General features: G+C 36.8%; 1 long non-coding RNA gene across 1 annotated transcript; it reads left to right on the top strand.

The window, feature by feature from the left end:
* Positions 1-5,249: 5,249 nt before the first annotated feature.
* LOC111842713 (uncharacterized) lies at positions 5,250-9,586 on the top strand. Its single transcript, XR_011992843.1, has 2 exons — positions 5,250-5,558; positions 5,768-9,586. It is a non-coding gene; the product is annotated as an uncharacterized lncRNA (long non-coding RNA).
* Positions 9,587-12,734: the final 3,148 nt, after the last annotated feature.

The following is a 12,734-nucleotide window of genomic DNA, read 5'->3' as shown; positions in this document are numbered from 1 at the left end:
ATGCTCTTGGATTATGCAGGCACAACCCCTGGCAGACATGCAGGAAATGTATAAGTATAAATTATTTTTTTGTACAGTAGGTGGCAATGATTTGACTGAGCTGCAAGGAGCCAGGTAGCAGTTGTTTAACAGTGTTTCAGAAGGCTCACTTAAGATACATGAAACCAACAAAATTTTCATCAAAAACTTAACTGAAAATCGCTACATACATACACAACATATTTGTAAGAGCAGAGGTATGTTTGTAGACATTAAATATTTTAGCGATCCCACAACAACAAAGCAATTCCTGGTGTAGTGGAGCTGTGTGACTCATGAAACAGATAATGGTCTAATAAGTTCCCATCTGAACTGCCTTAAATCCTAGGAGAAAAAAAGCATTCGGTTTTCTAATGACCCATGTACTTCACCGGAATTTATTGTGTATGTTGAGCTCTACAAATGAATAAATTTATTGAATGAATACATTTCAAAATAATGTGAACATAATAATAATGAAAAATTATTTCTGCCTTTGATGCTGGATTATTGTAAAAGAACAACAATCATTCTGATTAGTTTTGTTCTTTTTTTTATATATTTAGAGAAGCAAAATTATGTACCTGCTTAGAGGAATACTTTATTGATATATGGTCCAAGAACATCATGCTGAAAGCCATCCATGAAATTGCTCTGCCACGTAGCTGGTAAATAAGGCACATGCTCTAAGATTGACAGAGCCCCTGTCCATGGACAAGGTGTTCACCCTCAGCGACAACTCCGAATGATATATGAGTGGGACAAAGAGCTGCCCATCCGGAGAATTATATATGGGATGCATCAGAATTGATTCCTGTCCTTTGTGCTGCAGGAATCTGTCCAGTTGTTGATTTGAAATGAACAAATGTAGGACAAATGATTTGAGCAATTTCAGAAAATCTGATAATGGAAAGGGAGCTTCTAATGATGAGAGAAATAAGGTCTGAGAAACCATGGTGTGTGGAATTATAATGTGCTGTCTATTGCTAATAGATATAAGTCACTTCCTACAGGTTTATTGGTTACCAGGCAGTGACTGAGAGTAAATGGTAATCCTAGTAGTGAGGGTTTATGAAGCATGATTTCTCTCATCATGTAAGAAATACTGGTAATAGACATGATGTCACGCTCGGAAGGCAGGCGAGCCGTGGAAGCAGGCGAGAGCAGCCAGGAAGTCAAGTAAACAGGGTTTATTGAGGGAAAAACAGACAGGCACGGACATCTACGGACACTACAATGACGGATCTGGGGAAACTAACTGAGACACGGACTAAATGCACAAGACAAGTTGAACACAACAGGTAACAGGTGATCACAATCGGGGATTCACACGAGGTAATGAAGGGGCGTGGCACACATCAGGATCGGACGGAGCGGATCGTGACACATGACAAATTTATCCACAGATTATTTTGATTGGATGGCAAGATAATTACAGATAAAACTGCTATGTATTCACTCAAAACCTTCTACCATGAAAGAAGTAGGCCTACTGAACTATGGATGTGTATTGCCTGGGTACATTTTATTTTATCATGGTGGCAGCAATGCACCACTCTATTACTGTACAGAACAGAGAGACAAACAAAAAAACAATGTCATTTTTCAATTAGAAGTCTAGATAATTATTCATTCCTCTCTTGGCTCAGAGAAAATACTACCAATACTGCTACTTATGTGATGCTATTTTTGGTTAGTTTTGAAATAGAATGGTGATCCTTCACATCATAATATCGTTGAAATTTTTGTGTATAATGAGCCTGCAACTTGAAGGGCAGAGAGGCAAACTGTTTCCTGCCATGAAGGGTTGGAAGCCTACCTGGGGTTGCTGCCATGCTGTATGCCTGTGGGGTAAGTTGACTAAGAGGTGAGGTATAGCTGATCCCAGAAGGCATATGTCATATGGCAGGAAAAATCACCTATCTAATGTTTTTTTGACTCTCAAATCTGAATTTCAGAATTATCTACATAGTCTGTGTTTATTCTGACCCCAAACTGAACTCATCAATGTGTTTACATAGCTTTGGGCTTAACAAAATTAATTAGATCTTCTGAATTAATTTCTACTAAATTACATAAATCTGTTGCTTTTTGAAATGCACACTATTAGTTAAAATTAAGGTTTTCATTGTCAGCAGAGGGCAGTATATCCTCAAAATGTGCATGTAATCTTACAGGGCCAACAGAGTTTAAGCTTGCAAATTGACTTGTAGTTTCCCATGAATTTATCACACTAGTGACTATTTTATATTGCACCATATTACACACACATACTCACACACATAATCATACTCTGTGGCCAATGCAGAGGTACTTGTTTAAAATGATAATAATAAATTTTAAAATACAATAATAATAATAATGTTATCAGTTTAGCATGGAGATCTCAATCTCCCAATCTCAGGGTCACTCTACATCCCAGTGTTTTGTCACACACCTGCATATAATCTGCAGGTGATGGCTGAAATACAGATTGTACACATGTGCATGTCAAAAGAACTGGCTGGTACACATATTTGTGTATACTGCACTATGATCCTTAAGGCATGTAACATATCAGATAACCAGAAAAGCTGCAGATGTATATCACAATGGTAAACTGCTTTTCTACAGAATTATAAAAGAATTATTATACCACCAGGGCTGGAGTTTGAATGTGTTAATCATGTGTCAACTTTTATATGTATTGAAAATGTCAGTCTAAAGCCATTTCTTGTGTTTCTCTTTTAACTATAACTGCACATCCACACATTCCTTTGGTACCTTTTTGCTGTTATGCTTCAATGACTGATACAGAAATTCAATGAAAGAAAAACAGATGTGTCATTTTAAAGAGAGTTTGGAATTCAGGGAGTGGAGATAATCTATGTGCACAATACAATTTTTGTTTTTATCTAATTTGCTACATAGTTATGAGTTAAAAGTGTGATAGTCATAGAAGACAACATAATTGAAGCAAATAGAAAAAATATTTTTACTTATATGTAAGTCATGCTAATGTGTGTTTCTTTCCCAGTTATTCTTCAGAAGTTCTTAAAACACTGTGAAATTTTCTTGCCTATTAATTATTTCTATGCATATAATACTTCAGTGATACATAGTTACATCTAATACATGTTGATGATATTTCTATAAGAAAACATTTATGGTATACTGTACATATATCTACAATGGTAATGCAGACATCAGTAATTGTTCATTTGTGGTCATGTTCTCACATCAGAGGATTATTTTATGGGTTTATTGTGTGGATGATTGAGGGAAAGTGCAAACTGACCCTAATCCCTGAGAACTCAGTCATCTGTGTATAATTTACAGCAATAAAGATAAATACATAGAGCGACTACAGCTGCTGACTTTTGTTGTTAAGGAATACAAGATATCGCCTTTGTCCTTATTTTTTATTTTATTTTAATTTCAATATTTTAATACTATTTGATAGAATAGTCAACGCAATTTATGTAAAGTGACCCAAGTATGGAGAAAACTTGGGTTTGTGGCTTCTGTTTTGCAAAAGTCTTTACCCACCATCTCTATGGCTTGCGCAATTGTCCATTAAATCTCATCAACTCTAAACAAATCACAACTTAGCAGGGCTTTAATTAAATCTTCACTACAAAGTTAGTGTGGCATCTGGACTGAAATATGTAAAAGGATTATTCCTGCTGTGATAGCAAAGGCAGCCATTGCACTTAATATCTCAGGCAGAATTAAGTGAAAAATTACCGGGAATATCTGAACTTCCAGTTCTGCTTAGAAATATTTTTATGCGCCAGTGGACTCCTAGGAAGCCTACTTATCAGTAAGCCACCATGAAGGGTACATGCAAACATCCATTTCAGTCAGCAAAGGCAATGAGTCACTTATTCACCCAATCATCAGGATCAAATCAGCCCCCAAATGCAATCTACCTAAAACACTTGGGGTGGATGGCTGCAGCAGTAGGTCCTGTACCAGCACACTGACATTTACATCACTGTGTATCTTTGCAGTGTATCAGGTTTTCACTTAAATATTTTCTAGTCATTTTGATATCTTGAACTATAGCACATTTCACTTTTTTGGAAATATCTGGAAAGTCGTTATCAAAACATGTTATTCTTTACAGCCAAAACATACTTATACTGGAGAACAACCAAGCACATTCCTTCATGAAAGATAAATGCTACATATTATTCCTTCATTCATTATGACTAATGAATACAGACTCCTGGGTGTGCTCCAAAGGAATTTAAAAAATATGTGAATTCTTTTTGTCCCTTTTCGAGTGCAGAAATCCAGAAATCCATCACTGAACAAACAGGTGTGTTGTGGAATGCATTTGATCTACTACTGTTGACTTCTTCTAGGAATGAGACTAATGGTCAGAATAGATTTGTAAAATTATCATTGCTGATTTCAAGAGGGGCAATGTCTCGATGAAGTTTCTTGCATTGTCCTTTTTATTTACACTACTGTATGTAATAGAATATACATTATTAATTATGCTGTTTAGAAACAACATTCATATTACCTTTTTATATACAGCTAAACTGTGTAATTAGCAGTGTTATACGATATAAGGGCAATTGTTGATTTACATTACATTTACATTTTAAAATAAAATGTCAAACATTTGTGTATTTGCACCCAGGTTGATGCAATTATCATGCTTCTAACAGCAAGTAATGCTAATCACCCTTGTCATTAAAAAAGCAAAGTACAGCAAAGAAAGTAAATTTGCCTACATCAGCCATAATTTAGTCATAAGAATTATCATATAATGTTTGTTAGTAATGCATTTTAAAGTTGTTAAGGTACAGTCCTGGTCAGAATTATTGGCACCCCTCACAGTACATAATGTAGAATATCTTCAGAAATATATGCAAGTGAACCAATTTTGTAAATGATAATATTCAATAAAAATACCCAAAGCTATTCAGCAAAAACATCAATAACATAAAGCTTTCATATAGTGAAATAAAAATGTAGACATAAAATGTACATTGGACACAATTATTGGCACCCTTCATTAATATTTGATTGCAGAACCTTCTGCAACAATGACAGTTTCTAAAGGTTGCTTGTAGCAGTCTATAAGCTTGGTAATCTTCTAATTTCATTGTTCTTTGGATACAAGTCTATGTTTTGATGTTATGGTATACTTACATGCTGTTTATGAATGTTCTATGAATGCATTACAAAGGCATTATGAACGTGCACTGAATGTTTTATGAATGCATAATAAATGCTTTGTGAAAAATCAGTTAATGTAAAGCATTAACGATTACATTTGTAATACTACACCTAAACACATTGGGCAACACAGTAAAAGCCTACACAAAAGCAATTGGCTGGCCCACCAAGTGATTTGCATATAAGAGGAGTGTCTCTGACAAACTGAATGGCTCATTTTTCCAGTTTTCATATGGAAGCAGTTCAGAAGAGTCTGTTTCTCTCAGAGGGAAAATGTATGAAGAGTAGCTGTTTTCACTGTGGCTTGGCAAATGTAAGAAATTATGTCTGATAAGAAACATCTAAGCCTCTGGCCAAAGTTAGGGGTAAGTCATAAAATTGCTTCTATTAACAGCAAAATCAGCAGTATATTATATCTGGTATCTCATTTATTTTAGTATATTGCAATGGATATTTATACATGCATGTAGTGGTGTATATTATATTGTGTGTGTATGCTATTATTACTCATATTTACTATGTGATATGCACATTTAAGTATATTTTTTAAATATGGCATTATTATCCATTCCAGGGTTTGTGCATTCTTCTGCTTTTTATTAGCCCTGTCTCCTGCTTTTCAAATTTCAGCCAAGCAAAACAACTCATCTATAAAATAAAAGAAGGCTTACCCACAAGAACACTCATTGGGGCCATTGGTGCTGACCTGAAACTGGATTTTGCTGTTGACCCCCCTCTGTTATTCAGTCTGGTATTAAACATGATTTGTGAACACTATATAAGCTTAAATAACAGAACAGGGGAACTGTACACTTCCCACAGACAAATCGACAGGGAAACTCTTTGTCTTCAACTCTCAGACGGGCAAGACTGCTTCTTGGCCTTGGATGTGTTCATCCTTCCTCAGCAATACTTCCAGCTGATCAAAATCAAAATTCTTGTGGAGGATATAAATGATAACAAGCCCAATTTCCCAATAGAGGAGATTCACTTATTTGTTCCAGAGAATGCACAGTTAAACTCCAGATTTGCGGTGGAGCAATCTGCAGTTGACCCTGATAGTAACATTAATGGAATACAGACATACTGGCTCACAAACAATTATGGAATTTTCACTCTGGATGTGGAAGAGAACGGTGGAGGTGAGATGACCCCGTTTTTGATTGTGACAGGATCCCTTGACAGAGAAGCTATGAGCGTATACACAACGAGCATTATTGCTGAGGATGGGGGATCGCCACCCCTGTCAGGTACTGCCACCCTAAAAATCTTTATTACAGATGTTAATGACAACTGCCCAAAGTTTACTGAATCGCAGATCAACATCACGATGTATGCAAACTTCTCAATAGGCACTCATATAGCTAGTCTTCATGCCCATGATCCTGACCTGGGTGAAAATGGCAAGATAACTTATGTGTACAGTGACAGAGTGCCCAGAAGTTTAAGGGCTATATTTAACCTGGACAAAGTCACAGGGGTTATTAAACTAGCCAGTAAACTAGACATAAACACCAGCAAACATTACATGCTTGCAGTTCTCGCAGTCGGACCAGGCTGCATATCTGCGGTAGCCAAGGTGTCTCTGCATGTCATCAGCCTAGTCTCTGCTCCACCAGTTGTGATACCACGATATATCGCTGCTGAGAAAGATGGAATCGTGTCCTTGAAGGAATCTGAACCACCTCCCTCTCCAATAGCATTTTTCACCATTAAAAATACTGAGCAGCAAGAAGTGGACTGTCACTTAGAGGGTGATGGCCCTTTCAGACTGTCCACTTATAAACATTTAAAAAATGAATATATTTTGGAAACCACAGATTCACTAGACCATGAAGAAATTCAGGAATATAAGTTGACTGTGGTAGCTAATAATTCTCTCGGTGTGGTCATTAGAACATTTGTCAAAGTACAGGTGCTGGACGAAAATGACAACACTCCGGTTTTTGAGAAGTCCAATGTTGATTTATTTATCAAGGAAAACAACTCTCCAAATGCATTCCTCACCAAATTGCATGCCAATGACAAAGACAGTGGAGACAGAGGAAAGGTACTTTATCTGCTGGAGCTTGATGTTCCTTCGGTTTTCACTTTGGACAGAGTGACTGGGGTTCTTCTGGCATCCATGTCACTGGACAGGGAGGAAAAGGAAAAGTACAGCTTTAAGGTGAGGGCTATGGATTGTGGTTCCCCACGCAGAGAGACCTTTGCCACTGTGACAGTAACAGTATTGGACAAAAATGACAACAGCCCACGCTTTATCAACAAAGACTTCACTTTCTTTATTCCTGAGAACTTTCCAAACCTTGGGGAAATAGGAGTCCTCTCTGTGAGCGACGCTGATTCAGGAAGAAATGGATTTGTGGCCCTATCAATTGTTAATGGCAGTGACATTTTTGTCATCGACACTGGGAAAGGGGTCCTTAGGGCCAGAACTCCCCTGGATAGAGAACAGCAGGGCACCTACTACCTGTGGGTTGAGGCCACAGATGGGGGAGAGCCCTCCCTCTCAACTGTTACAATAGTAACCATTATACTTCTAGATGTCAACGACAATGCACCTGTGGTTCTTTTCCCACAGTCCAATCAGTCATACCTGTTAGTGCTGCCCACTACTCTCCCAGGGACATCGATAACAGAGGTATATGCTGTGGACAAAGACACTGGCATGAATGCAGTGATAGTTTACAGTATCATTAAAAGAAAGGGAGGTGAACCGGGGTCATTTGATATTGACCCCAAAACAGGGAACATTACCCTAAAGAAAACTCTGAATTACAGAGGCCTGTACAGTCTGCTGGTTAAAGTCAGCGATCACGGTCAACCGGATCCTCTCTCTTCCATGGTGATGGTCAATTTCTTTGTCAATGAAACGGTCACCAATGAAAGCTATGTACACAGTCTGCTGACAAAGGATGCGGAAATGGAAACGGAGCATATTTTAGCAAAGCTTATGGAAGCACCTATTAGAAATGAGGGCTTTCCCTGTCTGCCTGTCTTGATTGCAGCTGCTGCAGCATGCCTAGGGCTGCTGCTGACTGTGTTTTCTTTGGCTATATGGATTTGCAGTAAAAAACAGGAAAAAAAGCAAATGCAAGTTAAGAAACTGGAGGTGGAAATCCCATTGAAAATGAACAGTGACAGGAAGCAAATGGATACCTCAGAGATATAGCCAGTTTGCTTCCAGTATTAGCCAGATTTAATCAATTGTACAAAAGTTAAGAATGTATCATTTATAAAAATAATATTAATAGAAATCATTGTTTACATTTTAGATATTTTAAGTTACCTGAAAGAAATCTGGAAGGTCACACACTTGTATGTAATTGGCTGCAACAAATAGGAAATGTTTTCCTATTTTACTTTCATAAAATGACATACATACCTTAAGACTAAGTAGGATAAGCGTTTGGGGGATGGGTGGATTGATATCATATCTACAAGAAATGCCCAGGCATTATTAAGTATTTAACATTGCATAATAAGGGCATATTCTAACTACTGTTACACTGTTATAAGGCATTTTAATACCCTCTCATTTCCATAATTGTTGAAAGAGTTTAATTTTCCTCTTTTTTTTTTTTTTTTTCTACTAACGATTGGGTTAGTATTAAGTCCTCAGAACTGTTTTCAGTTTTAAAAAGTCTGAAGGTCCATTTAAGCCTTGGTATTTTTTTATATGTTGCAACCCTAAAAATCTAAATATTAAAGATTATATGTTTTCCTAATAGTTTTTCTTAATTTGCCTAGAAATCAAAACTACCATGACAGCCACTACAGTAATTTGAATTACTACACAAACATACACAATAATAATTGAAATATGCAATTGAAATATTAGTACTCAAGTGTAATACAATGCAGAATTGCATTTGTATTTGTTCAATATTTAGTCAGAGCAGTATGCAAACTACAACGCAATATGGTCTTGGCCAGAAACACTCTTTGAACACGAAAACATCTACAAAGGTGAACGATAGCTTTGTCTGATTCGTGAACAAATTCTTCATATGGACCAGTTCTTTGATTTGAAAACCGTTTCGAGTTCGACAAATTAACTGAAAAGAACCGATTCACAAGAACAAATTGTTAACGATTCGGACATAGCTACTGGTCACTTTGATAGCTGTTTTTGTGACTCTCTCCTGCTGAATATCGTGCAAATACAAATGCCATTCTGATTCTGCGTTGTTTTGGTACTAATATATCAATCGCGTTAGCAGGACTGAATTAAGCAGATTAAACGAACGAGAGGTTTTTCAGAAACGCATTAGTCGCGTCGTAGTGGGACTGACTACACAGAAAATGCGTGCAGAAACATGCCTTCATATGTATTGCATATTTGTGATTTCTGCCTGGAAGGTGTAATAAAACCAGTACGATGTTTCAGTAATCACAGAATTACCGGTTTCTTCATTGAGAGACATCAAAAGTTTCAGACTCTTTCCAAAAATTCAGCTAAAATTTACTGATTTGTAAACATGACAATATGACAGGCCGGAGATCAGGTTGCTAGTGCTTAACATTGTCAAACGAAGAGCAACAGTGCAAGTAGACAGATGATGTGTTTTTTCTGATATCCAATTTCTAGGTGGAAATGCTTCTTTTCTGCATCGCAGTTAAACACTCTACTGACAATTACAGTAAGTCTCAGTGAACATTTTACCCAGTCCAACTCCTTTGCTTATAAACGTGAAGCTCTGTCACTATAACTCTGACTGCGAGAAACAATTGATCCATTATAATACTGCCCTTCAATTAATTGAAACAATGTATTTCCTGAGACCTTGAGAAAACTTAAGGAAATAACATTTTGAAACGAGAGAAAGTGATGTGTAACCTTTTAGTATCACTCAGGAAAATTTTAATGTTCACAGAACTGTGTGTACTTGTGGATTACACTCCTCCACAAAGAATATAACACACACTCATGATCCCTTACAAGTATATACATAAAGTGGGTAGGCTCGTACTGTCTGGAAAGTGGTCTATCTGAAATTACATTAAATTATTAATTATGCAGACATCTAGTAATTACTATCAGTCATGGAGTGATCACATTTCAAGATTGGCCTTATTGTTCTCACTGCTTTGGATTTAAACAAATGCAGGAATAATTAGGGGACACAGGGACATCTTAGATTACGCAGATCTGAAAATGTGATTAGCGCCGTCCATCGTTTATGATCTATGCACACCTTCATCTCGCTCTTGTGTCGCCCATGTTAATAATGCATTTTGATGTTCTCAGGAAAAAAGTCTTTGATCAAATATGGTGGGGGCACAAGATAATACAGCTTTCATTCATTGTATGATTATGTTACTGTTTTCATTTTTTGTCCTTTAAGAGACTAGAAAAAAGGTACATTTGTCCTTTAACTTATTACTGCATGCTAATCAAAGCAACTGTTATTCCCAGTTATACAGTATATACAGTATTTAAGAGAGCATTTACTACAGACAAATGGTTCTGCTTAATTAATATATAAAGACCATTTAGTGCACTAAAACACCGGCACTCCAGGGACAGGGAGAAAATCAAAGCCTTGCTATAAACACCCCCTATAAGACAGAATGATGCGATACAAGGTGGAAATGAAAAGACTGTGATTAGAGAAGGGAGTGGAAACAAGTTTAACAAAAGCTACAAGGCCAAATGAAAACAAAAGATAAACACATTTGTACGAGTCAAATATGCAGAAAAGGACATAAATGAGGCATTCGGTCATAAAAAAGGGTCTCCGTGCTTTCAGAGGCGATAGTGCAGATGATTGAGTGTGTTTCACTCCTGACTTCACTAGGCCCCCCTCCAGGATGGCCACATTCCCTCCTTCATGCACATCACAAAGTCTTTACTCACCATCTGCAGGAATGCAGTGTGTTAGCTTTGTGTTTTGGCTGCTGTAAAACATCCTACAAGTTGCAACCTGTTCACTTGGAGAACCAGATGACTAAGTCAGATCACAATTTGCAGAGACATATAGAACAAATAGAAAAAAACATACAGTTAACACTTTACTAAAGGCCATGTTTTTAGTAATTTTTTGACACATTCAAAAATAATAATAGTGTATTCATAAAGCATTACAAACATGGTTATGAATATGTATCAAAGGGCATAACATTATAGCCATGTGTACTATGCATTATAAATGCTTTATCAAGCTCTTATGTATAATGCATTATAATGCTTGGTATAAACATTAAGGATGCTTTGTACTGCATTATGCAGGTATCTATTGAACATTATAGATGAGAGCTTCATAAAACATTCATAATGCATTATAAACATGGCTATGATGTATGTGCATATACATATTTATAGTTATGTCTATAAAGATTTATGAATTAATTATAATTCATCATGAATGTGTTTATAAATTACTAAAAACATGGCCTTAAGTGAAGTGTTCACAACAGCATCTATCCATTATACCCATGTATTGAAATATAGAAAAAATAGTATATTAGGATGGTGACAGATTTTACAAAACCAATGAGGATAAATGAAAATGAAAGACAGCTGTCTTGGTGTCAGTCAGGTGAAGCAGGTGAGAATAAGAAACTACCTCTGTGCATTTCTGAATGGAAGCAACGGACCAGATGGCATGGTGAAATGCATGTGATTTGCACAAGTAATTTCAAAAGTAACTTCGATCAAGTTGAAATGAATGTCTCACAAGCAACATATGTGCAGAGGTGTATGAGAGAGGAGGAAGCCTCCATAGCTTTCAGGGAGTCTTACAGTAAAACAGGTGGAATCAGGGGACAGGTGAAGATGCAGCAGCAGCATAAACCACATAGATGCAGCAGAAAATGCATAATGCAATTGGAATAAACCACATAGATGCCACAGAAAATGCAAAATGCCATGGGAATAACCACAGGGATGCTGCAGAGCACAGTGGGTTATACCTCAGAAATACAACGTTGAGACAATGGGTAAGAAAATAAAATCTCCTTTTTTCTTCTCCTTTCTTTCTTAGCCTGTTATCAACAGATAAGGAGTTTCCAGATAACTAGTAAGTGTGGCACTGAACAGTAATATGCAACTTTCCATGTAACAGATAAGCCATATGAGTGCATTGCAGAAAGACAGGGTACATGGTCAGATCACATCAAAAACAGCTAGAGATTTTCTCTTTCTTTTCAGAATACAGCTTTTAGCTAAAACCCAAATGTATTAGAAATACCAGGGACTTGTGTATTTTGGTGCAGTCAACAAGCACTATTTATCTATATTTTGAGACAGAGAAAGAGAGAGAAACTTTGGGTAATCAGAGACAGATCTGCTGCTGAAGCTTCACAGTGGATAAGCAGACTGTGCTGATCATCCTGTGCAATTCTATTCTTTTAGCTCTTAATGCCTTTTCTGTCCTGTTTGTTCTACCAAATTCTCTACTGTAACAATGAACTCTTCAGCGCTGATGATCTGTTTCACTATGCACTGTTGAACAGAAACAATATATTATCTTAATTTCATATCACATCAGAAATATAAAGCTGGAGTTCATCAGTGGCTTTTAATAAATGTCTGAAGA

Source organism: Paramormyrops kingsleyae, chromosome 1, assembly GCF_048594095.1.
Source record: "Paramormyrops kingsleyae isolate MSU_618 chromosome 1, PKINGS_0.4, whole genome shotgun sequence".
Taxonomy (NCBI): Eukaryota; Metazoa; Chordata; class Actinopteri; order Osteoglossiformes; family Mormyridae; genus Paramormyrops; species Paramormyrops kingsleyae.
This window is presented reverse-complemented; position numbering and strand designations above follow the sequence as displayed.